Below are 26,804 nucleotides of genomic sequence, written 5' to 3' on the forward strand. Positions count from 1 at the left end.
TCTGAAAGGTGGAAAACCAACATTTAATTGGCTCATACCAAGTTAAGTACCAACAGGTGGGCTCCTTCTCTCCTTCAACTCCTGCCTGGTTTTAGTCGTCTTTTATTTTTAAGTCATTATTTATACTATACATTATCCACAGCTTATCAGTAGTATGCGTTGCTCATTGGTATGATTGTTTTTGTTTGTTTGTTATGTTTTGTTTTTGTTCTTATCATTCAATATTTCTTTGGGAGGTATGATGGTTAAGGTTATGTATCAGCTTGGCTGGGCCATGATTCTTAGTGGTTTGGCAGTTATGTAATGATGTAGTCACCCTCTGCTTTGTGGTCTGATGTAGTCATCCTCCGTTTTGTGATCGGATGCGACTAGCGAATCATCTGAAAAGTGAGTTTCCTTGAGGATGTGACCTGTATCCATTACGTATGGACACACTCACAAAGCTCACTGGCTTGGCTCTGGATCCTGCATCCGGCTTATCATCATCCGACCTCCGGTTCTTGGGACTTGAGCCAGCAGTCTGCCATCTGACCTGCTGCTCTTGTGTTAGTCAGCCCCTGCAGCTATATGAGTCAGGAGAAGCTTCCAGCCTGATGCCTGACTCATGCAATTGGGACTTGCCTGCCTCTACAACCATGTGAGCCATTTCCTTGAGATAAATTTCTCTCTTTCTCTGTCTATATAAATACATATATGTTTATATATAGATACACTTCACTAGTTTTGCTTTTCTAGAGAACCCAGCCTAAGATAGGAGGAAAGCTCTCAAGAAATGCATTTTCAGGAACCGTCCAGATTATCTCATTTCAAAGGCTGACTGAATTTCAACTATGCAATTTAGGCTTCCCAAGATGCTAGATCTTATGATGCAAGGTTGATTTGACTACACATTATTTTTTATATGGTGGAAGCGTGGTGTGAATCATTTTAAATAACTCCTTGCATCACATCCAGCTACACCCACTCTTTATGTAAGTAATATTCAGGTGTGTGAGCAATGTGCATCAAAGAGGGTATAGGAAATCACAGCGGGAGCCAGCAGATAAGATGGCTTCCAGAAATGTCGGGTAATTGTGTGCTGCGTTAATAGAAATATAGTGCCCCTGCTAAGGAGAGGTGATAAATTTAAATTTGACTGCTCTAGTCAGACTATATGTGAAGCTACGTGTTCAATTTTGTACAGCCCCATTCTAAGATGGACTCTGAAATACAATCATTTAGAGTATGATATGAATTCTTTCCATTGTTGACATGAGCTTGTACAGTCAAGTCCCTGTGTGCCTTGTCAGGCTCATTTCCCCAACCCTCTTCTCCACCGGGCGTGTCTCTGTTCCTGGAACAGGCCAGGCTCTTTCCACCCAGGGTCTTTTGCTTACAATTCCTACTGCTTTCAGAACTCTTCCTTTTCCGTGCTGGTTATTTCTCCTCATTTAGGTCTCAGAGAGGACTTCTCTGACCACCAAACCTAAGGGCTTGTCCTGTCCCCCCTTAATACATACATATACACACACACACACACACACACACACACACACACACACACACACACACACACACACCTTGTTATTCTCCAGTTCATCTGCTGATTCCTTTTCATCTTGGCACTAATCACCATCTGAAATGATCCAAAGTATGTTTAGTGGAGTCCCTGGGTGATGCAAACAGTTAATATGCTTGATTGCTAACCAAAAGGTTGGAGGTTTGTGTCCCCCCAGGGGTGCCTCAGAAGAAAAGCCTGGAGATCTACTTTCAAAAAATCAGACATTGAAAAAACTCCATGGAGCACAGTTTTACTCTGACACACATGTGGTCTCCATGAGTCAGTCAACTTGACATCAACTGGCTTGGTTTTTGTTTGTGTAGTAGTTTGTTTTCTGCTCCCATCCACTCCTCTGTAATCTTCATGAAAGATGGGATCTTATGAGACTTGTTCCCTGCTCTATCAGCAGCCCCTAGAACGGTGCTGGCACAGGGCAGAGGCTCAGTAAGTATTTGTTAAATGAGTCATAAATGAATAAAGAGAGTATGTTTAGTCTTAGCTGACTAAGTTGTTGTGGATACAGAAAGGGGTTATTTGAAAATTATTGAAGCAAGTGGGATTTTAGCCTGAAAAAGTGTAGATTTAGAGAAGTCATGGTAATGTCATTAGAAATCTGAGGGGCTGCCATGCAGCAGAGGGGATGGGGAGGTCAGAGCCAGGAAATCTGTGTGCATATAGTTCAGCCTTTGTTAGGGAGAGCATTATGACAAAGAGCTTTTGAAATGGAATCGGCTTCTTTGTGAGACAGCAATTTCTCTAAATGTGAAGTATTCAGGTGGAGACTTGAAGTAATTTGTAGACTTGTAGAAGTAATTTCATATTGGACAGGAGAATGTATGGGAATCATAGAATGAAAGAAAGTTGAATCTGGAAGAGAGATCATTTATTCCAGTTCTTCACTCTGAAAAGAGGAACCCAGGGGTAAGAGAGGTAATGTGGTGTGTCCCAAGGTACAGCAGACACTTTTGGGTAACTAATCTCACACCTATTCCCCAAAACTATTCTTTCTTATCAATTTCCAATATAAAGGGTAGGAACACTAAATGTTAATTTCCCTAGCTTCCCTTGCAGCTAGGGGTGACTCACCTGACACAGTTCTAACCATTGAGAAGTAATGAAAGGATAGTGGGGCCATCCAGGGTAGCTTTGATTTCTTGATTAAAGGGACAGAAGTGACTGTTGCTGCTTCTCTTTTCTTTCTTCCTGAATTTAAAGTGGATGGGATGGCTGAAGCTGCAGCAGCCATTTTGTGACCATTAGAGAATAGCCAAGAGATGCACTGAGATGCTGACCCAAGTACCAAGACCAGAAGCCAACTCTTTGCAGACTTCACTATTTAGTTAAAAAACAGTTAGTAGCACTTTCTTGCAGTCAAAAGCATTTCTAAGAGACACAGAGATATATAGAAAGTGATAGAGTTGAGATTAATTTATATTTAATATATTAATATTAACTTGTATAATTTATATTTCCTAATGTTCAGGTAGAGTAGAGGGTCAGCAAAAAAGAGGAAGACCCTCCACGAGATGGATTGACACAGTGGCTGCAACAATGGGCTCAAACATAGCAGCAGTTGTGAGGATGGCACAGGACTGGACAATGTTTCCTTCTGTTGTGCATGGGGTCGCTATAGTCAGAACCAACTTGATGGCACCTAACAACAACAATATTCAGGCAGGTGGCCTTTTCATTTTTACGTTTATTCATTTGGCCTAATTATTCATTATTCATTTCATAATGCCTACTGTGTTCCAGATACAGTGCTAGGACCCACGGAATATGTTGGGATACCCAGCCATACAAAATATACTTTGCTAAAGAAGGAAGACTAGTAAATACATTATTATAATTCAATGAGATAAGGGCTATGACAGAGGGGCACACAGAAAGCTAAGACAACAGAGGAGCCCAAGTTCCAACATAGGAAAGACACAAAGAGGATATCCTCAAAAAGATGATATCTGCTTAGAACTGAAAGTTGAAGAGTGAGGGTTAGCCAGACAGGGGAAGAGGAAGGTGAAGGAGTTGCTAGGCAGAAAGAGATGGTAGTGCAAAGAGAGGGAGGGGAAAGAGGAAGGCCCACGCAAGTAGTTCCACAAGGCTGAAACTCAGAGTGTGTGCGTGGTGGGCAGGAGGTTGCGGAAAGAAGTAGGGGGAATGCCAAAAGGTGAAGTGTGGAGGGATGAGCAGGAGCCAGATAAGGAAATGATCTTATTTGCCAAGGTGAAGACTTGGGACTGTATCTTGAAACAGGTTCTAGAGAGCTACTGAAGATTTTAAAGTAGAGGGGCGATCGATCAGGTTTGCATATCAGAGAGATCCCTCTGGTTACAGAGTGAAACAGAAATTGGTGGGGAGTGGTGTTAGCGTGTTTCAAGACAGAGAGTCAGGGAGGTGAGTTAGGAGGCAGAGATGATGAGTCTGAATTTAAGAGAATATCTGCAAGATATTAAGAAGGCAAAAGTAAAAGAACTTGGAGACAATTGGATAGAGAATAATGGGGAGGCATCAAAGGTGACTCGTTTCCAATCACCTGAGTGACTGGAAGGGTGGCAATCACTTTCTGAAGATGGTAACACAGGTCAGAATAGCCTTGGGGCAGGGCCCTTCCAGGACAGGTGAGTGTTACAGGATACACCAACCTCCTTAAGACATAAATTTATTAGACTTGTAGAACCTGTATCCTATTCCTACAACTAACCGAAACCAAACCTCTTGCCGTCTAGTGGATTCCGACTCATAGTAACCCTGTAAGACAGAGTAGAACTGCCCCATAGTGTTTCCAAGGAGTGGCTGGTGGATTTGAACTGTTGACCTTTTGGTTAGAAGCCGTAGCTTGCCATAGCTCTTAACCACTGCGCAACCAGGGCTCCTTCCTACATCTACTGCTCTAAAAAAAAAGTTATAAAGTAAGATGTTGTGATTTGAACACAAGTGAGAAACTCTGAATTCTGTAGTTTGAACCCTGTTTTTCATATATTAATAATTTTCTGTATACATACTTTCACATTTCTTGAATGGGATATACATTTCCTAGGAGTTTTACAGCAACAGTTTTGTATTATATAAAGATATGTGAGTAAAAATGAGCTCCTCTTGTTAATCATTGTTAATATTCATTTTAATTTAAAAGTTCATTTCAGTTCCCGCTGACCACAAAATAATTTCTCATTATCTTACAGCCACAGCTTGTACACATACAAGAATGTCAATAAGTCATTAAAGTAATATTTTTCTTTTTAAATATTAAAATACTTTCTTTCAGTTAGTTTAACACATGCTTTTTAAACTCAGATCCACATTTCCAAATATAAAGTGAGTTTCAGTAGTATCTGTATTTGATTGCTAAATATTTTTTGAAATCTGCCTGTTTTCTTAATGATGAAACTAGCAACATAATGATTACTTCTAATTTATATTCTTCCATGTACCTGATGGCTACATGGGCTAAATATTTAACATAATTTCAATTTCCAGAAATCAACATGTCTAAATTGCATGCCCCAAAAGTATTTTTAAAATAATTTCTTATAAATACCTCACTAATTGTATCAGAAAGGAACCTTATATATATATACACACACACTTAGGGTTCTTTTCCTATATAATTAGTGAGATATGAACAACATATATATGTATATATATATATTTTTTTTCACCTCAGGAAACATATGGTGTAAATGCTTAAGGAAATATGAGTCATGTCTTTGATGAGGCAACTCCTAAAAAACTGTTCCTTCTGGTACAGTATAAATAGCATGATAAGCCCTATCAAAGGTTAAAAATCTAAATTTAAAATATATATTTTAAGAATTTTTATTTTAGTTATCTTGCCATGAATTAGAAATGTAGTCTGTTCAGGGGCCAACCAAGACATTTTCTAATGCACTTGCTTTTCATTTTTTGAAGCAAGAGAGATGAAAAGTATCATTTAGTCATATTTTGACTCAAAGATCCCTGAGATAGAGCAGTGCCAAAAAAGAGCTCATCTACACATTCTCTGTGCTCCTCCTTGCCCCAGAAAAATCCTTTCACTTCCCAAATAACTTATAAAAATACAGTTTTCTGTTAACTGCTCTCTTGAAACTTGAAGATGTGCCTGAAGGATTTGCTTGTCAATGTTATTTATTTCCAGATTTCCGTGTGGCTCTCAAAGGACCCTCCCTCCTCTTTCCAAGTTAACACCAAGTTAATATCCATATGCCTACAACAATAACCAGTTAATATGACAATCATTCAAATTTATGTACCAACCACAAGGCCAAAGATGAAGAAAAGATTTTTACCAACTTCTGCAGTCTGAAATTGATCAAACATGCAATCAAGATCCATTGATAATTACTGGTGATTAGAATGTGAAAGTCGGAAACAAGAAGGATCGGTAGCTGGAAAATATGGCTTTGGTGATAGAAATGATGCCAGAGATCCCATGATAGAATTTTGCAAGACCAACGACATCTTCATTACAAACATCTTTTTTCAACGACATAAATGGCAACTATACACGTGAACCTCACTGGAGGGAATACACGGAATCAAATCAACTACAACTATGGAAAGAGATGATGGAAAAGCTCAATATTATCAGTCAGAATAAGGCCAGAGGCTTACTGTGGAACATACTATCAATTGCTCATGTGCAAGCTCAAGTTGAAGCTGAAGAAAATTAAAACAAGTCCACCAGAGCCAAAGTACAGCCTTGAGCATATCCCTCCTGAATTTAGAGACCTTCTCAATAATAGATTTGACGTATTGAACACTAATGACCAAAGACCAGACAAGTTGTGGAATGATATCAAGGACAGCATACATGAAGAGAGCAAGAGATAATTAAAAATATAGGAAAGAAAGAAAAGACCAAAATGGATGTCAGAAGAGACTCTGAAACTTATCTTGAACATCGAGTAGCTAAAGTGAAAGGAAGAAATGATGAAGCAAAAGAGCCGAACAGAAGATTTCAAAGGGCAGCTTGAGAAGACAAAGTGTTATAACGACATGTGCAAAGACCTGAAGGTAGAAAATCAAAAGGGAAGAACATGCTCAACATTCCTCACACTGAAAAAACTAAAGAAAAAAATTCCAGCCTCCAGCTGCAATACTGAAAGTTTCTATGGGTAAATTATTGAAGGACACAGGAAGCATCAAAAGAAGATGGAAGGAATACACAGAGTCACTGTACGAAAAAGAACTGATCGATGTTCAGCCATTTCAGGAGGCAACTTATGGTCAAGAACCAATGGTACTGAAGGAAGAATTTGAAGCTACACTGAATGGAATGACAAAAAACAAGACTCCAGGAATTGAAGGAATACCAATCGAGATGTTTCAACAAATGGATGCAGCACTGGAAGTGCTCACTCCTCTATGCCAAGAAATTTGGAAGACAGCTACCTGGCCAACTGAACAAAAGAGATTCATATTTATGCATATTCCAAAGAAAGGTGATCCAATAGAATGCGGAAATTATCGAACAATATCATTAGTATCACACACAAGTAAAATTTTGCTGAAGACAACTCAGAACTGGTTCCAGCAGTACATCAATAGGGAACTACTAGAAATTCAAGCTGGATTCAGAAAAGGATGTGGAATGAAGGATCTCATTGCTGTTGTCAGGTGGATCCTGGCTTAAAGCAGAGAATATGCAAAAGATGTTTTATTGATTAAGCAAAGGCATTCGACTGTGTGAATCATAATGAATTATGAATAGCATTATGAAGAATGGGAATTCCAAAACACTTAATTGTGCTCATGAGGAACCTGTACATAGACTAAGAGGCAGTTGTTCGAACAGAAGAAGGTGATACTGCCTGGTTTAAAGTCAGGAAAAATGTGTGTCAGAGTTGTATCCTTTCACCATACTTATTCAATGTGTATGCTGAACAAACAATCTGAGAAACTGGACTATATGAAGAAAAACAGGGCATCAGGATTAGAGGAAGACTCATTAACAACCTGCATTATGCAGATGACACAACCTTGCTTGCTGAAAGTGAAGAGGACTTGAAGCACTTACTGATAAAGATCAAAGACTACAGCCTTCAGTATGGATTACACCCCAACACAAAGAAAACAAAAATTCTCACAACTGAACCAGTAAGCAATATCATGATAAACAGAGAAAAGATTGAAGTGGTCAAGGATTCCATTTTACATGGATTCACAATCAACACCCATGGAAGCAGCAGTCAATAAATCAAAGGATGTGTTGCATTGGACAAATCAGCTACAAAAGACCTCTTTAAAATGTTAAAAAGCAAAGATGTCACTTTAAGGACTAAGGTGCACTTGACCCAAGCCATGGTGTTTTCAATCACCTTATATGTATGTGAAAGCAGGACAATGAATAAGGAAGACCAAAGAAGAATTGATGGCTTTGAATTACGGTGTTTGCAAAGAATATTGAATATACCATGGACTGCCAGAAGAATGTCTTGGAATAAGTACGGCCAGAATGCTCCTTAGAAGAAGGATGATGAGACTAAGTCTCACATACTTTGGATATGTTATCAGGAGGGACTAGTCCCTGAAGAAGGACATCATGCTTGGTAAAGGAGAAGGTCAGCGAAAAAGAGGAAGACCCTCAACAAGATAGATTGACACAGTGACTGAAGCAATGGGCTCAAGCATAACAATGATCATGAGGATGGCACAGGATCGGGCAGTGTTCCATTCTGTTGTACACAGGGTCGCTACGAGTCAGAACCAACTCAAAGTCACCTGACAACAACAGCAACAACAATCCTTACAGAAGGAAACTGCCACATCTTTCTCTCAAGGAGTGGCTGGTGGGTTCGAACAGCTGACCTTTTGGTTAGCAGCCAAGTGCTTAACCATTGCACCACCATGGTAGAACTGATTAATAACTACACTGCTGGTGACTTTACTGACAAATCAGTCAAGTAACAACCATGTCACTTGCACATTACTTGTATTTGAATCCTATGACAAGAATGGAATTTAACTTTGCTGCATTTTTAGAGACAAGGAAACTGAGGCAGTGGGAGGTTAATTGCTTTAATAATTCCCAGGATTTAAAGCCTCTAAGATTTCTGCTCATTGTTTAGTCATGAGATAAACCTGGGTAGGTCTAGTATACTCAGCACCCTCCCCTGAACTTGGACTTCATTCCCACTGACAGATCCTCACCTTTGTACAGCTCATTTGCAGCTAATTCTTAATCATGTTTTTCAACCCGTTCAAACATCTGAAGCACAAAATTTGCAATTGACTTCAAAGACAATTCTACTCAGATTCATTTTTTTTAAATATCAGAAATAGGTTATTACTATTACTATTATAAGGGAAATACATATTTATTATAGAGAATTTTAGAATTAAGGAAAGGGACAATGAATCTCCTCTAAATCACCTATAGTTCCCCACTAGAGACATCCTTGACTAACAAATGGATGTATTTATTCTCTGTTGGTCTTTCAAAATACATATATTTTCAAAGCTGTGATTATATTATATAAACATATATCCTTATTTTTCTCATTTAATATTTTATTATAAACAGTTTTCCACATTTTAATATTCTAAATACTCTGAAAACATATTTTAATAGATGTATTGTATTCACAAAGCATTATGTCTAGCTTTAGCTTCTCTATTCTCTAAGGATAAAACCCAGTTTTCTTAACTTGACCTGCATGGTCTGGTCTGCTTACCACTCCAGACTTACCGTTGGACACTGGAAATTACCATACTTTCATTTAGGCCTTCGTATACCTGGTTCTTCCTTCTTAGAATATTCTTCCCCGTGGCAGGCATAATTTTAAGATAGCCTCCAAGATTTCTGTCCCCTTGTGAACACATCTTGTATAATACCCTTTCCTTGAGTGTGAGCAGAATCTGTGAGTATAATTGGATGTCACTCCTATGTTAGGTTACATTACATGGAGAAGGTGAAGGTATTTTGCAGATGTAATTAACAGTCCCAAATCAGCTGATATTTGAACTAATCAAAAAGGAAATTACTGTGCGTGGGCCTAACTTAATCAAGAGATAGCCCTTAAAAGAGGAACAGGGTTCTTCCTGAATGAAGAGATTCTCCTGCATGTGTTAAAGTAAGTTGACATGCTATGAAAGGGACTGTGAGAGGGCCCTGTGGCAGGAACTGTGGTAGCCTCTAGGAGTTGGGAGTATCCCCCAGCCAACAGCCAGCAAGAAAGCAGGAACCTCAGACCTACAACACCAAGGAACTAAATTCAGCCAACATCATGAATGAGCTTGAAAGAGGACCCTGAGCCCCAGAAATGAATGCAACCTGGCCAACATCTGATTATAGCCTTGTATGAGACCCTGAGCAGAGATCAGTAAGCTGTGCCTAACTCATGACCCACAGAAAGTGTGAGATAATAAATGTTGTATCTTAAGCTCCTCACTGTGTGGGAGTTTGCTACCCAGCAATAGAAAACTAATGCATTCCCTTTCTCCCTTCCTCTGCCAACTTCTACTCATCTTTCAGTTCTGAGCTTTGATGTCCCTTCCCTCAAGAAACCTCTCCTGATTCCTCCTATTTATTGTCCTGGCTCCTTTTTGCCCATCCAATAACAGCAATCACACATGGAGTGGAAGTTGCCTATTTTTTGCTTACAGACAATCAGCAAGCATACTGAAGCTCAGAAAGGTGAAGACATATTTGCTCAATGACCAAAATATATAAGGGCATCTGAAGAAAAGCAACCAACGGGAACCATTGTGCACGCCTGAGTTTTAATAGATTCTCCAGCACAAGATGTAGTTTGAACAAAAACGTAGCAAATTTATCATAATGTATAACATTTAACGTATTATCTGAAACTAGCCTCACACAGAGGTGACTCAGACACCCACTGAAGCAAATTTCATTGAATAATTCATGTGTGCATTAGCTGTGTGGATGCAGAACCTGATTTTATATACAATTTGCTGCACAGCTTTGTCAGTTTTTATGTAAAAATTGGTGAGGCTGAATACAACTGCATCTTTATAGTAATTTCTCATTTATTGATTTCTTCTGAAGAAAACACAGTTCATTCTCATTCCGAGAAGCAATTATGTGCTAGGGCTGTGGAGTGACTCATCTGTGCCATTACAGGAGATGAACATGCCCTACATACTAACAACATCACGCTGAAAAACCTTCCAGATACTAGAAAAGAAAGCAAATATATGTGTGATATTTGAATCCCACATTAAAGATGGGGTTAGGGTAACAATGCAGTTAAAATAAACACAAAGGCCCAGTGAGTCCCTACCTTTATATGATTACTAGGGGAAAAAAAAAAAAAAAAACCTTTCCATTATATACAAATCTGCTTATTTATCGACCTTGTCTAGTGTTGCAACTGATTCAATGCTGGACACTAACAGAAAAAGGTCAGCATCGACTGACTTTTGATAAGGATACAATTCTGCATCTTCAGCACTGTTGGACTGGTGAGTTACAATTATTTCCTAAGGCCCATCAATTCCTTCTAATTGGATCTGTCAAGCAGGAGAGCTGTCAGATCCAGAAAGAACTCAATAATTCTCAAACTTTTTTCCTAAGAAACACCTGGATGCTTCTTTAAAATTCAGAACCCCAGGCCCTCTCCCAGAGATGGGGCCCTGGCATATGCATTTTAAACAAGCCAGAGATGATTGTGACACCGGTAGTTCAGCTCTCACACTTTGAAATCATTGAGTAGCTCACTGCTTCTCAGAAGGCTTGTTTCAAAAGTCAGAGGTGTTTGCCTAGTGTTCTCTACTCTGAATAAGAAAAGACCCTTTAAGGTGTTTGGGGTGGGTGGGAGGGAGGTGGAAAGAAGGACTCAATGTTTAGGGGACATTGAACAGAAGTGATGGTAAAATTTGAGAATGGATAAGTGTAATGGTTGAACAACATACTGAACATAATATCACTGAACTATACGTGTGAAGAAAGACTGTTGAAATGTCAAATGTTTTGTTACATATATTTTTACCACGATTTTTTTTAAAAAAGAAAAACAAATAGAACACACAACAACAACAAAACCAATGTGTATTCAGTCCTTTTTCTGGTAAATCCCCTAGTCCGAATGAGGAGTAAAAAACTCAAATGTCTGTAGGGCCTAAGCAGGAATGAAAATGAATTAAAATAAACAAAAAGCAAGGATACCACTGAACTAGAGAGAGTCAGCCCTAAGGAAAAGCCACTACTCAATATGTAGCAATCTTGGCAGGTGGGAACGCAGGACCAGTGTTGTCAGATCTGCTCTGTTTTTAAGAGAAACTGAAAATTCAGATTTTTGTACGAACTCTCCAGATTTTTTTAAATTCTGGGTTTCAAAAATAAAATCCACAATTGGACCAAGGGTTTCCAGTTTTCAACCTCGGCTTTAATCCTCCAGTGTAATTTTCCATAAAATTTGAGGATTGCGAAGCCTATCTCACTGACAGTGGTGGTGATGTGAGAACATGAGTATAGGTGAGACCCATGAAGAATGGCCTATCTGTCAATGTTCCTCAAGGAAAGACAACTGAGAAAGGGCTGCCTTTTCAAAAGAACTCACTGCCATGAGGAGAAAGTGTTTATTCTAGGGTTCAGAACGTGAAAAGTCTCCGAATTGGATTTCTTCTCCTTTCAATAAAAAATATTCTCAGATCTTCATTCCCAGGATAGTCCACACCTAATCAAGTACAATCCTCTGCAGCTGGTAAACCCAAGCTCAGCTCTACAAGGCATCATAAAGCAGATTTCTATGTCTGCCCTGGCCTCAACCTTACTCTTCAATTTGGCCTATAACCAATGGGGTTTAGATGCGCTTGGGCGAGGTGCATGGGGAAGAGGACAGGCTGTATCAGTGCAGGTGAGGTTAAGTGCCAGACTACCGACTGTGCTTGAGGGATAACAGGAACTGACCTTGCTTTTTTAATCTTTCCTCCAAACCTTTTATTTTCTGAGTTCTTAAAAAAAAAAAGAAAAGAAAAGAAAAAAAAAACTGGGAGAAACTGAGGTTGAAGGCTCAGCATCAGCTAGAGACCAAGCGGCACGGGCTGGGCCCCCTGAGTCTGCAGAGCAAAGTGGTGGGCAGTCCCGAGGCCTTTGGGCATGTTGGGCCTGAGTGGGGTGGGGCAGGTCAGTTAAAAACTATATCTATACACTATACACATCTCTATGAGCGTCCTATGTCTAGAGATATGTCCTGTGCACTGGGCGGGGGCGGGGGTGGAGTGGGGGTGAGGGTGGTGCGGGGAGGCCCCAGGTTCTGGCACACTTCCTCCTGGGCCAGCTTCTCTGCAGGGCTCACTAGTCCGGTCAGCATGCTGGGCTGCGAGCAGTCTGGTTTCTCCTGGGGACGAAGGGCAAGTTAATATTCAGTTCCAACCCATGGTGGGCAGCAGCCAGAGGTGCGGGAATGGTCACCGTTTGGCTAAGAAATTCCTGCTGCTCTGCGCCCCTCAGATGGTCTGCTCTGCTAACCTTCTTTTCTTTTTCTTCTGTGATAGTGAGTCAGGGTCTCTGGTTGAGGCCTTTTTTATTTTTTTCTTTTCCTTTTGTTCCTTGTCACATGCGTGGTATCTCTCGGAAATGTTGGAAACCATCGAAATGTCCCAAATATCAAACTTTACTTTTTTTCCTTGGGTGTCAGTTTCTTCCAAACACATTCTTCGTGTTTGGAGAAAATCCTGGAGAGCACAGATAATTTCTAAGTCAGGCAAACAACCAGGAAAATCTCTATAATCTGAGCACAATAACTCCATATGGCAAATTTGACATAGATCTGCTCTGAAAGTCCCTTCTGAAACCATTGGCTTGTGCCAAGTTATACAAAAATCAAGACAGTGCCAGCTCCTCTGCCCCAAAACCACTAAGACTGAATAATATCTTGAGCTTTTTAGCACAGTTTATTAGTGTGAATGACATAAATACAAAAAAGTATCCTGTGTGGGGCAGGAAAGTTCATGTTAAAGTATTTCATTATAAGCTTTCTCGCACAGTTTGTTAGTGTAAATGCCATAAATACAAAACATATTTCCTGTGTGAGGCAGGAAAGTTCATGCTAAAGTATTTCATTATAAGCCTTTTATTCCACAGTATATAACTGGGATCGTAGTAATGATCTCAGGGGAATATTTTAAGATCCACTGGTGAACATTATAAAAAGCAATTCACCAGAGGAAGGCCAGGCTTCACTGAACTGTGAAAATGTTTTCAGTGATAAAATCTAGGTGGTTTTATTTCTAAAGTTATTTCCTATTTTAAAATCTTTATTTAAAAAATAAAAGACACTGGTCATCCAATTGCATAAAGAAAATAACCTCTAGTGATGGATTACTGCTTTGGTATATCTGATAAACAAAAACCAAACATTAGGTGATTTGGCCTATTGCAATTTCAAGTGAATTTGGTGCCTAAAAAATAGTTTAATGTATCGGCAGAAAGTGATATGAAAATTCATCTGTTTCATTTTCTCCATAGCGTTCTTATACTTCCAGGTTAGAATGTGATTTGCATTGTGATTGCTAGTTTCATTAAAATCAATTATTTTACGTTTTCTAATATTTAGTTAAAATGGACACATACATGTAAGATTTTCCAGCCACTAAAATGATGTTCTCAAAGAATTATAATGCCATAGGCATTTTAACGGCAGTTTTCTAATATTGTTAAATGACAAATGCAGATTACCAAACTGCATATATCCCATGACCCCAATTAAAAAAAGTATGCATAGAAGATACAGAAAATATAACATAGTGTTAACATAATTAACATTTAACAGTGGGATTAAGAGTGAAAGCAATTTTCCTTTCTATTTTTTTCATATTCTAGATATTCTACAGCAAGCATACATTCTACATTGACTTTAAAAGTGTAAGTACTTTAAAAAGAAGACAATGGATGATTACAAATGCCAGTTCTAAAGTTGAAGATACTCGTTGTTATTAGGTGCCATCAAGTTGGTTCCAACTCATAGCGACCCTATGTACAACAGAACGAAACACTACCTGGTTCTGTGCCATCCTTATAATTATTGCTATGTTTGAGCTCATTGTTGCAGCCACTGTGTCAATCCGTCTCATTGAAGGCCTTCCTCTTTTTTGCTGACCTTCTACTTTACCAAGCATAATGTCTTTCTCCAGGGGCTGGTCCTTCCTGATAACATGTCCAAAGTACATGAGATAAAGCCTTGTCATCCTTGCTTCTAAGGAGCATTCTGGCTGTACTTCTTCCAAGACAGATCTGTTCATTCTTCTAGCAGTCCATGGCATAGTCAGTATGCTTCACCAACACCATAATTCAAATGCATTAATTCTTCTTCGTTCTTCCATATTCATTGCCCAGCTTTTACATGCATATGAGGTGATTGAAAATACCATGGCTTGGGTCATGTGATCTCCAGCGTCATTTCTATCACCAAGGCCATATTTTCCAACAGCTGAGCCTTCTTCTTTGTTTCCAACTTTCACATTCCAATCACCAGTAACTATCAACGTATCTTAATTGTATGTTTGATCAATTTCAGACTGCAGAAGTTAGTAAAAATCTTCAATTCCCTCTTCTTTGGCATTAGCGGTTGCTGTGTAAATTTGAATAATAGTCGTATAAATTGGTCTTCCTTGTAGGCATATGGATATTATCCTATCAGTGACAGTGTTACACTTCAGGATAGATCTTGAGATTTTTTTTTGATGTTGTATGCAATGCTGTTCGTCTTCAATTTGTCATTCCCAGCATAGCAGACCTATTATTGTCTAATTCAAAATGGCTAATACTGGTTGTCTTAGTTATCTAGTGCTGCTGTAACAGAAACACCACAAGTGGATGGCTTTAACAAAGAGAAATGTATTCTCTCACAGTCTAGGAGGCTAGAAGTCTGAATTCAGGGTGCCAGCTCCAGGGGAAGTCTTTCTCTCTCTGTCAGCTCTGGAGAAAAGTCATTATCATCAATCTTCCCCAGTTGAGAAGCTTCTCAGCGCAGGGACCCCGGGTCCAAAGGATATGCTATTCTGCTGGCTCTTGTTTCTTGGTGGTATGAAGTCCCCCTATCTCTCTGCTTGCTTCTCTTTTTTATATCTGAAGAGATTAGTTTAAAATGCAACCTAATCTTGTAGATTGAGTCCTGCCTCATTAACATAACTGCTGCTAATTCTGCTTCTTTAACATCATAGAGGTAGGATTTACAACACATAAGAAAATCGCATCAGACAACAAAATGGTAGACAATCACACAATACTGGGAATCATGGACTAGCCAAGTTGACATACATTTTCTGGGGGGATACAGTTCAGTCCATAACACTAGTCCATTTCAGCTCACTAATGCCTAGGATATCGATCTTCAAGCATTCCATTTTATTTTTGACAACTTCCAATTTTCCTAGATTCTTAGTGAGTACGTTCCACATTCTGATTAATATATTATGTGTGTAACCGTTTCTTCTCATTTTGAGTCATGCCACATCAGCAAATTAAGGTCCTGAAAGCTTTACGTCATGCATGTCATTAAGATTGAATCTGCTTTGAGAAGGCAGCTCTTCCCCGGTCATATTTTGAGTGCCTACAGTCATATTTTGTTACTATATCAGACAATGTTCCACTGCTATTCATAAGGATTTCACTGGCCAATTTTTTTAGAAGTAGATCTCCAGGTCCTTCTTCCTAGTCTGTCTTGGTCTGGAAGCTCTGCTGAAACCTGTCCACCATGGCTGACTCTGCTGGTATTTTAAATACCTGTGGCATAGCTTCCACCATCACAGCAACACACAAGATATCACAGTACAACAAACAGACAAGTGGTGGAAGTTGAAGATACACACTGTAAAATCTAAAATGTGTGATATTCATATATTTTGGCAGTAGGCAGGTGGGAGAAATAAGATAAGCGTGAAAGACTCATTAATTTAAACCAATTACAGTAAATGGTCATCTGAAACACCAAAAAGTTCAGAGTATAAAATGCTGTTTTCACAAAACAGATCTGTATTTAAAATAAGTTATCTCTAGAGTAGCAGACGGTGTGGGACCAGGGACTTAACTGTTTTACTTCATATACTTTTGACCTATCCGGACATGACTTTGAAAATAACAATGAAAATTAAACCACCTGAGCAACAAAGAGAAATGAAGTCTTAATATTCCCAGCAAAATACAAGTAACTTGTCAATAAAAAGAGTTCATTCAAGATGTGCTCTGTGTTCAGTATATTCATTGATTATATACACGAGCTGCTGGAAAAGTGTGAGCGTCCCCCACAAGCTGCAATCATCTCTCTTATTTATGTTATTAATTTACTTGTTTTAGAGAGTACAAAGATAAGCTTCAGCCTGATTACTGTAAATGTCAAATTCCTCCAATGACAAATCAGTGGGGTTTTACTAATGCTAAGGGTAACATAAATGAATTTATTTTTCAATTTTGTGTGTGAACTCTAAACCATATAGAGACAAAAGAGAGTTCACACAGTGGGGCCTCAATTTCCTGGGTTTTTTGGTCAATTATTTATTTTGTTTTACTTTTAAAATAGCCTTTCTGAAATGTCTAGTGCATAAAAAATGTTTGAAAACTCTTTTGTAAATCTCAATTTTCGTGACACTTTGAAGTTGGATGACTGTGCTGAATTCTTTGTTAGGCTGAATTCTTTGATTTATTTCTAAAAGTAAATTGAATACACAATATTAGGGCTGTGTCATGATCTAGGATACACACATATATATATATATGTAATAGGGAGAGAGAGAGAGATAGGCAGGCAGACAGGCAGACAAAGAGACAGAAAAAGTGTTCCTGGGTGGTGTAAACAGTTAATGTGCTTGGCTGCTAACCAAAATGTTAAAAGTTCCAGTCTACCCAGAGGCACCTGAGAAGAAAGTCCTGGCAATCTACTTCCAAAAAATCAACCACTGAAAACCCTATGGAGCACAATTCTACACATGGGGCCTTCATAAGTTGGAATCAACTCAACAGCAACTGGTGATTTGGTTATATATATATGGGTGTGTGTATATATAATATATATATATATTTATATAATATATATATATAAATATATATATATTTCTGTGTGTGTGTGTGTGTGTGTATTTGATACAATTACCTGGCAATATGAAACAAACTACTTGTGAAACTGCTGAAAGAAGTTTGGGATGAGAGAAGGGGCAAAAATATACCTATACACATACTGAAGTTCTAGATTAATATGTTAATCATTCAACAGTTTCACATATCTAAATCTCCTTTGTCACAGAAAAAAAATCAAAGATCAGATTACCAAGTTCCTCCCTTTAGTCTCCACTCTCAACACACACACACACACACTTTTTTAAAAAACTAAAATTCGACTTGACTTGGTCAGGTATACCTAAAATTGGTTAATAAATTATAAAGTTTTCTATTTTCAAACTCTTTGCATAGAGAATCACAAAGAGGGTTATGGTGGAACCTCCAAATTCTTCTCTAGAGTCCATGTTCTTAACTATTATGTATTTGTAGAAGTCCCCAGTTGTAGAATGAGCAGTCCCCATTTGTAGAATCAGGATAATAAAAATAGCTACAGCATATAAGGTTGTTGTAAGGATGAATTTGGACTATCCAATGTGTGATTTAGCACAGTAGCTGCCTTGCATTTAGGATATGCACAGTCACAGCTAGCTGTCCCTTTTATTTCAGGCAGAGAGAACAAGGTGAACATCGGCATAGAGACATGAAAGAGCTCAGTATGTCTCAGGGAAACAATAAGCAGCTGAGCGTGGCTAAAACATTAAAGTGGGAAGTGGGGAGGGAATTAAAAAGGTTGAAACATGAGAAGTTGGTGTAAATTATGGTCTAGAGGGCCTTGTTCAGGACTTTGCTTAAAGGGTTATAGAAGTAGGAGTGGCATGCCATTTAGCTAGACCATTTAGAAGTGTTTTGAAAGAGATGACATTAGAAATGAGGACAGTAGTTACAAGGCTACTACAGAGGTTCAATGGAGAGATGAGAGCCTGAATAGATGATAGTGGTGGACATGACAGAGAGTAGACAATAGAGGAAATGTCTTTCCTGTATTTTTCAAAAATGCATTTTGTTGTTGTTAACTGAGGTTGTGGTAGCCAACTTCCAAGATGGCCCCAGTGATACCTCCTGGTATTCATAGTCCTTTACATTGTACCAGTATTGGTCTGGGTGACCAACAGATTATGGCAGAAGTGTTGATATGTAACTTTTGAGGCTACATCATAAAAGGCATTGCTGCTTGCACCTCGCTCTCTTTTATCACCCTGAGTGGATGTCAGCCACCATGTCATGAAGAAGCGCATGCAGGCTGTGAAGTGGCTGGAAATGCAAGGAAATGAGTTCTCCCACCAAAATTCCAGTACCCATCAAGCCTTTAGGTGTTTGTAACTCAGCTGATGTCTTGATTGTAATTTCACAAGAGACCAGCACCAATGTACCAGCCATCTGAGTGAACTATCTTCTAAGTGGATCTTCCAGTTCCAGCCAAGTCTTCAGATGAATGCAGTCCTGACTAATATCTTGGCTGCAATACCAGGAGAGATTCCAAGCTAGAACCATTCAACCAAGAGTCTCTCGTATTACTGACCCACAGAAAGTGGGACATTAATAAAATTTATTGTTGTTTTAGTTGCTAAGTTTTGGGGTTATGTAGCAGTAGATTAAAAGATGTTCAGAATAGTTTCCAAAGATTGAGCATCTGTCTAGATTATAGTGAACGATCAATTTGTGACAAAGAAAGAGAGAAAAAAAGAGCTGTTGTGTAGTATTTAAGGGGAAGTTTCAAGACAAGCGGAGGGCAATTCTGTGGTCCTGGCTCCCATGGTTAATGGATTATATGTCACTGATGAATAAAGTGATAGCTAAAGAGGAGACTTTGACAACTGGGCCAGATGAAAAGATTAAGAATTCTCTCCGTTGGCCCTTTCTCCTTAACACCTTGATTATCTTTAACACTCCCTTAACATCTTTCTTTATATATTTTGTACACAAAGAGCAGCAAAATAGAAGAAAAATCGTTTGGGACTAAATGATGATAAAGTAGAAACACAAGCCTCTTAAATATAGTGAGAATCATGATATGAAGTACTACTTTGCACTGCACAACAGTGGCTATATTCTAGGATAAAGAATTTAAACACCACATGGGAGCAGAACTTCATCTCACTGCTAATTTTTCACTGAGTTTAAAGACAAATTTCATGTTTGGAAAATATTTGGATCAGAAATGCAGCAACAGTATCAAAACACAATTTGAGAATGAAAATAAGCAAATAAGTATAGAAGGGAGTTTTAAAATTTATTTCTGATTGTAAAAATCATAGATGTTTACCATAAAAATTTTGAAATAAAAAAATAAAGAATATAAAATGTATCCATAATTCCTATCTTTAGAGCTAAACACTCTTAACAGTTTTTCATGCTTATATTATAAAATTGAAATATCCTCCCATTAAAATTTTGTATTTTTCCTCTAAATACAACTTCTATTAATAAAAGCATTTCTTTGTGCTATTAAAATAATTTAAAAAGTATATTTAACTGCTTCTTTTAACAGTTTTTAAACTGTAAGAGTATGCTCAATGCTAGTATCAAGGGGGTAGAGCAGAAAGAGGCAAAAACTTGGGAAAAATAACACTACTCAGAAATTAATATTCACCTTTAGTGTACCATTTTTCAATCTTTAAAATACATATATATTAAATATGTGTACTATGCATTTACAAAATATTACACCGATATTTAGCTTGCTCTTTTTTAATAAGCAAAACAATATTTTCCAATGAAAATATAGTCTTACAACATGATTTAATGGGTGCATAGTATTCCATCATCTGGACATATTATAATTTACATAATTTATGAATATTTCTCATTGTGATGTATTCTGGTTGTTTTCTTTGATGAACATTTTTGAACAGTATCATTTGAAGTATAGATTGTTTACTTAGGACGAATTCCTAAAAGTATAATTATCAAGTCAACAATGTTTGAATAAATTTAAGAGGTTTGATAGATTATAACCAAAGTGTTTTCAGTAAATATTGCCGCTATTTACATTTTCACCAAGAGTAAAAAGGAGGCCCTTTCTTCCTGCACTTGACAACATGAGATATATGCATTTTCTCATTCTTGGAATAATTAAGCCATCAAACCCGTTGCTGTAGAGTCGATTCTGACTCATAGCAACCTATAGGACAGAGTAGAACTGCCCCATAGGGTGTCCAAGGAGCAGCTGGTGGATTCAAACTGCTGACCTTTTGGTTAGCAGCTGAGTTTTTAACCACTGCACCACGAGGGCTCCCTTATAGTAATTAAAGGGGAGAAAAACGGAATCTTGATTATTGTTTTCATGTACATTTCTTTTATGAGTAGCAAAGTTCAATTTTTTTCATATTTATTTGACTTGATTTATTTTTGTGTATGTCTACCTATTAATGTCTTGTGCCCATTTAAAATAGGTATATTCATCTTTGTCTTTTAAGAACTGTTTACATATTAAAGATATCAATCATTTGTCTATGCAAATAGTTATTTTTTTCAACTTCTGATTTCCTTTTTAATTTTCTTTATTCATTTTTAAGTAATGTCAATTTTTAAGTATTCATGTAGTTAAATATATCAATAATTTCCTTTATTATTCATGTTTTTGAAATTGTGCTTTGAAAGCGCTATCCCAAACATCCAAAATTATATAAACATTCATAATATTTTCTTCTGGATTTCTATAGATTTCATTTTCATAGTTTTTAAAAGAATTTATATCTGAACCTAATTTTGAAGTATAATGTGTCATTACAATCTAATTTTTGTCTCAACAATGTTTTTAAAAAGTACATATATTACACAATTAATACAGTCATCACAGAACTAGTAGAAGATAGAGATAAGTCGAAAGGAAAAAAAATTCCAACTACAATCCTAGTTACTACTAACATGTTACACTCACTCACCTTCTCTCCCAATTCAGTCTTTCTTTTGCTGTCTTACTTCATGCATGTGCGTACATGCATGTATGCACACATTTGAGAATGTGTGAGCGCTGCAACTTATTATAAGGGCAGTGCACAACTTGTACAACCATTCTTTGTGGGCCTAGTGTATGTCTTCTTTAATAATTTCCTTTGAATAAGGTTCTAGATTTAGAATCACGGATTCAAAGGGTTTGTGCCTATATAAAGCATGAGTTGCTACATTGCCACCAAGAAAGACTGAATCATTTTACTACCATGATTTTTGCAAGATCATTTCCATAAACTCTCATCAAAACCGATTACCATAAATATTTTTCAACTTTATAAAGGAAAATGATATCATGTTAATTTTAAATTTTTATTCCTCTGACTTTTCATTATGGTCTATTAGCCATATATATAGATTTTATCTGTTAAGTCTTTTTATATCCTTTATCAACTAATTTATAAGGATATTTGTGTTTTTAAGCAATTTTACAAGTTTTAGACAATATATTAAAGATTTAAATTTATCAATTTTATTGCAAATATTTTCTCAACAATTTGTTGGTTGATATATTAATTTCACTTATGCCTTTTTGGAAGGACAGAAGCTTTTATATAGAGAAAATATAAATTCTGTATTTCACCAGTGGATTTGATTCAAATTTGTTCCACTTGACATTTTCTTAGCTTTTACTAGGTGCCAGATGCTGAACACAGCGCTTTTACATGCTCACATATTTAATAACCAAAATGGACCTGTGACGTAGACATTATTTTCTCCATTTCAAAGATGAGCAAACAGGGATATGGAGAGATTAGGGAGCTCAAAATTATAGAGATTAGCACATGACAGATTTTAATGTCTGTATGAGTTCCTGGGAATGCTGTTAAAATGTAGATTCTTATTTAGTAGGCCTGAGGGGCCTGGAACCCTTGTGGCACAGTGGTTAAGCATTTGGTTGCTAACCAAAAGGTCAGCAGATCAAATCCACCAGCCGCTCCATGGAAATCATATGGGGCAGTTCTACTCTGTCCTACTGGGCTGTTATGAGTCAGAATCAACTCCAAGACAACAGGTTTTTTGGTTTTGTAGGGGGGCCTGAGATTCTCCATTCTAACAAGCTCCTAGGTGATGCTGATGGTCCATGGACCATACTTTGAGTAGCAAGGACAAACATGACCATTAAACAGTACTTGATCTAAATACACACACACATATATGTACACATACGTATACCTAGGTCTTCAGACCACTGTTTCTTTCCACTAAAGTCCCTGGCTGGCACAAACAACCTGCACTTGTCTGCTAACCTAAAGGATGGCAGTTCAAATCATCCCCCCAAGTAGCATTATGGAAGAAATGCCCAGTGATCTGCTTCAGTAAAGATTACAGCTAAAAAAACTCCAATGAACAGTTCTAATCTGTAATATGTAGGATTGCTATGAGTCAGAATCAACTTGATGGCAATGGGTTTGGTTTGGTTTTTTGGTTTCTTTCCATTCTACCACGCTTCCTCTAGTTGCGTCTGCACACATGACCTACATATATAATATAATCATCCTTCTAACAACATTGCAGCTTAAAGCAAACACTTTCTCAAGCTCCATCTTTATTTACAAGGATAAACATGGTAACAAATGCTTAAAGGATCTGAAAGCCAACATGAGCCGTGAAAAGAAATTTAGAAGAAAAAAACAAGCAAGTATATCATACATGCACACATACACACACACAAAATGTTCCAATTACACTTTCTAAGGGAAATTATGAAAGATCCATCACTAAAATTAACTTTAAAAGAAGACTAGGGAATTATATTCCAAAGAAAAAACAGAAAGGCTAAAATATTCATGGTTAACATTTCATAATCTATCCATTCTTTAAATATGGAACATTCACAGTTATTGCTAGGGCAAATGCCTATTGTGGATGTTCTTGAAATGAGAACATTCTATTCCCATAATCTTACATCTGCAATGTATTCATAGGAGACAGGAAGAAGAAATTACTGCCATTCAGTACAAGACTAACATTTTTTACAACAAATCTGAAAGGAAGGGCATTTTTTCACACAAATACTTTTTTTTTTTGATTCACATAATTATCATATCTACAAAAGACTTAATTTGAACTCGACAAAAATGATTATTTCTAACTATGACTCAAATATTCTAGGCTATTGCCCTTGAACTGAACAAGAATTACGTATGATTCAGGCAATTTTTTTCTGCTTTGTTCACTGAAATATGACAACTGTAGGACACATTACAGTTTAGGACTAAAGGATCAAATCGGAATTATTTCCAAAAAATAAGATTGCAACTCAGTGGGGGAAACTGAATTGAACTCAGAGCTCATAATTCCAGTTCAGTACAATGATTCCCCAGTAATATATGAGAATTATAGCATTTTAGCTTAAAGAAAACTTAGAGATCATTTAATTCACCCTCTGCTCTTGAAAACGACTTTGCTATTGCTTTTATTTATCACAAGTGGAAAATAATAAATGTAATTTTTCTTTTGGCATTGGAATTCTACACATAGATGTGTCTTTGCTGTCTCAGCTTACTGAGACTTTCTGATGTTCACCCACATAATACAGATGAAAAGAAGACTGTCTACAAGAGATTATTTTGGTGGAGGAAAAATAAAGTCAGGATTAATTGTCACATTAATGTGGAAAAAAAGTATTTCTGTAGAAGCGTATTTCTCCCATCAACGAGCGGAACAGTTAAATGCATAAATCTCCCACACATCAATGGGAGAATAAATCTTGTAGTGACGAGTACATGAAAGAGTTTCTTCTGAATAGTGGAGAATACATAGTCATAGTAGCTGCAAGTCATCTTGTAATTACCTTACTCTATTACTGATTTGGCACCTGCTCAGTACACTGACACCTTTCCCTTTCATCACTGAATTTTGCATTTAATTTGCATAATGTGCCAAAGAAGAAAAATAATGGATCTGGCTGAAATCTGAAGTAAATCATGGGGGAAAAAATTCAGAAACAGGCATCTCCCTGGAAATATATTAAAATAAAAGGCATGTCAACATGAAGTCCCCAAACTTCATTTTTAAGTCCTTGAATTGCATTGAATTTTCAAACTTCTACAAGAAGTCTTGAATGCTTAGTCTTCTTTAAAAATATTATTTTTAAAAAGAGTAGAATTCAAAGAAAATGAGCCTTGATAAGATTTATTTATGCTATAACCCACCCACTTGGTAAAAGGGAGGAGTACTCCATTTTATGCAATAGATAAGATATGTAGCATCACCAATTTGGAAATATAACAATGGAATAATGCACTAAAATTCAGTATTATTCATATAGCATACATGAATCCGGCGTGCCCACACAATGTCCTTATCTTCTGCCATCTTCTAAATCTTATTCCTGAATTCAGAGCCAAGAAATGCCCAGCAAGGATACAAAGTCAGCGCTCAGCAAGTGCTAACAGAAATTGCACTGCCTTGGGAATGATTGCTGAGGATGCAGACCCGCATCTGCCCTTACACGCTTGGTTAATCTGGATTCATGCACCGTGCATTTGCCTAGAGCAGGAAACAACTATACCCTGCCTCATATGAAGAACAATAATTTGTCGCTAGTGTTGTTGTGCTTTCTGGGAAATCATATTTATCTCTTCAGCTGGTTATTAGGAGATTTCCTAACTCCAAATAAGTCATTCTTTACTCTGTTTTTAAAGATTCTAGCTCCTAGAATACATCAAAGGATTTTATATTTTTAAAATATATGAAAAAGAATAGATGAATTTTTGTTCGACTCAAACATCATCTATGAATATCACAAGGGAGGAATTATAAATAAATTATGACTAAAAGCTACCAGGTTTATTTCCCAGATGAGCAAGTCCATTTCTGAATCAATATTTATTTTTGCGAACTATTGGCGAATAGTGTTAGAACTAGTAATATTCCTAAAGATGGAAGTCTTGTAACCATTTCTCAATGGGGTTGATACATCAATAAATCTAACAGCCAGACTCTGTTTCTAAGATTCCTAAAAGTTATAATAAGGGTCATAGGTGGTGAAGATGTAAAAGAACTATAAACATTGTCTTAGTTATCTAGTGCTGCTATAACAGAAATACCGCAAGTGGATGGCTTGAACAAACAAATTTATTTTCTCAGTTAAAGAGGCTAAAATTCAGGGAATTCAGGGTGCTGGCTCTAGGGGAAGGCTTTCTCTGTCTGTCGACTCTGGGGGAAGGTACTTGTCTCTTCAGTTTCTGATTCCTGGTTCCTTGGAGATGTTCATATGGCTTGGCATCTTTTACCCCATCTCTCCTGCTTTCGGAAACCCTTGTGGTGCAGTGATTAAGATCTATGGCTGCTAACCAAAAGGTCGGCAGTTGCAATCTACCAGCCACTCCTTGAAAACCCTACCTATGGGGCAGTTCTACTCTGTCCTGTAGGGTCACTATGAGTCGGAATCAACTCAGTGGCAACGGGTTTGGTTCTTTATTTCTCCTGCTTTTGCTTGCTTGTTTATTCTCGTTTATATATCAAAAGAGATTGATTTAAGACACACCCGAGTCTAATCCAATCTTATTAACATAACAAAGACAACCCATTCCCAAATGGGATTATAACCACAGGCATAGAGGTTAGGATTTACAAAACACATTTTTTGGGGACACAATTCAATCTACAACAAGCATCAAACTAGATAACCAAAAGATCAAAATTTAAGAATGAAAGGCAGGTATCTATCTGGGAGTCTTTTTCTCCGCAAAAACAAATATCTCAATGGTACTGAATTTTACTTTGACCCATGATATGAAATGTATACACTATGGGTATCAATTTGGGTATCTCAGAGGTGAACGTTCTCGTTATACACTTGTGCAGCTGCTGAAACTGCCCTTGACATTCTTGTAGGCCCTCATAGTTCAGTTCTGAACTATGGTGGTTATTTGGAGCAGAGACAAAAAGGCTAGAATTTCCCTCTTCCCTACCTCTCTGTGGTAGGTTGCATCATTTTGTTCTAATTCTCCACTCCTTGGTGCAAACAGTTAACACGCTTATCTGCTAACTGAAAGGTTAGAGGTTTGAGTCCACTCAGAGGTTGCTTGGAAGAAAGTCCTGGTGATCTACTCCTGAAAAATCATCCACTGAAAATCCTACAGAGCATGGTTGTACTCTGATACACCTTGGGTCTCCAAGAATGGGAATCAACTAAATAGCAACTGGTTATTTTTATTTTTATTTTTTTATTGTACTTCAGGTGAAGGCTTACAGAACAAATAGTTTCTCATGAAACAGTAGTACACATATTGTTTTATGACACTGGTTAACAACCACACAACATGTCAGCCCTCTCCCTTCTCC

This window comes from Trichechus manatus, unplaced genomic scaffold (genome assembly GCF_000243295.1).
Source record: "Trichechus manatus latirostris isolate Lorelei unplaced genomic scaffold, TriManLat1.0 scaffold00074, whole genome shotgun sequence".
In the NCBI taxonomy this organism is placed as follows: Eukaryota; Metazoa; Chordata; class Mammalia; order Sirenia; family Trichechidae; genus Trichechus; species Trichechus manatus.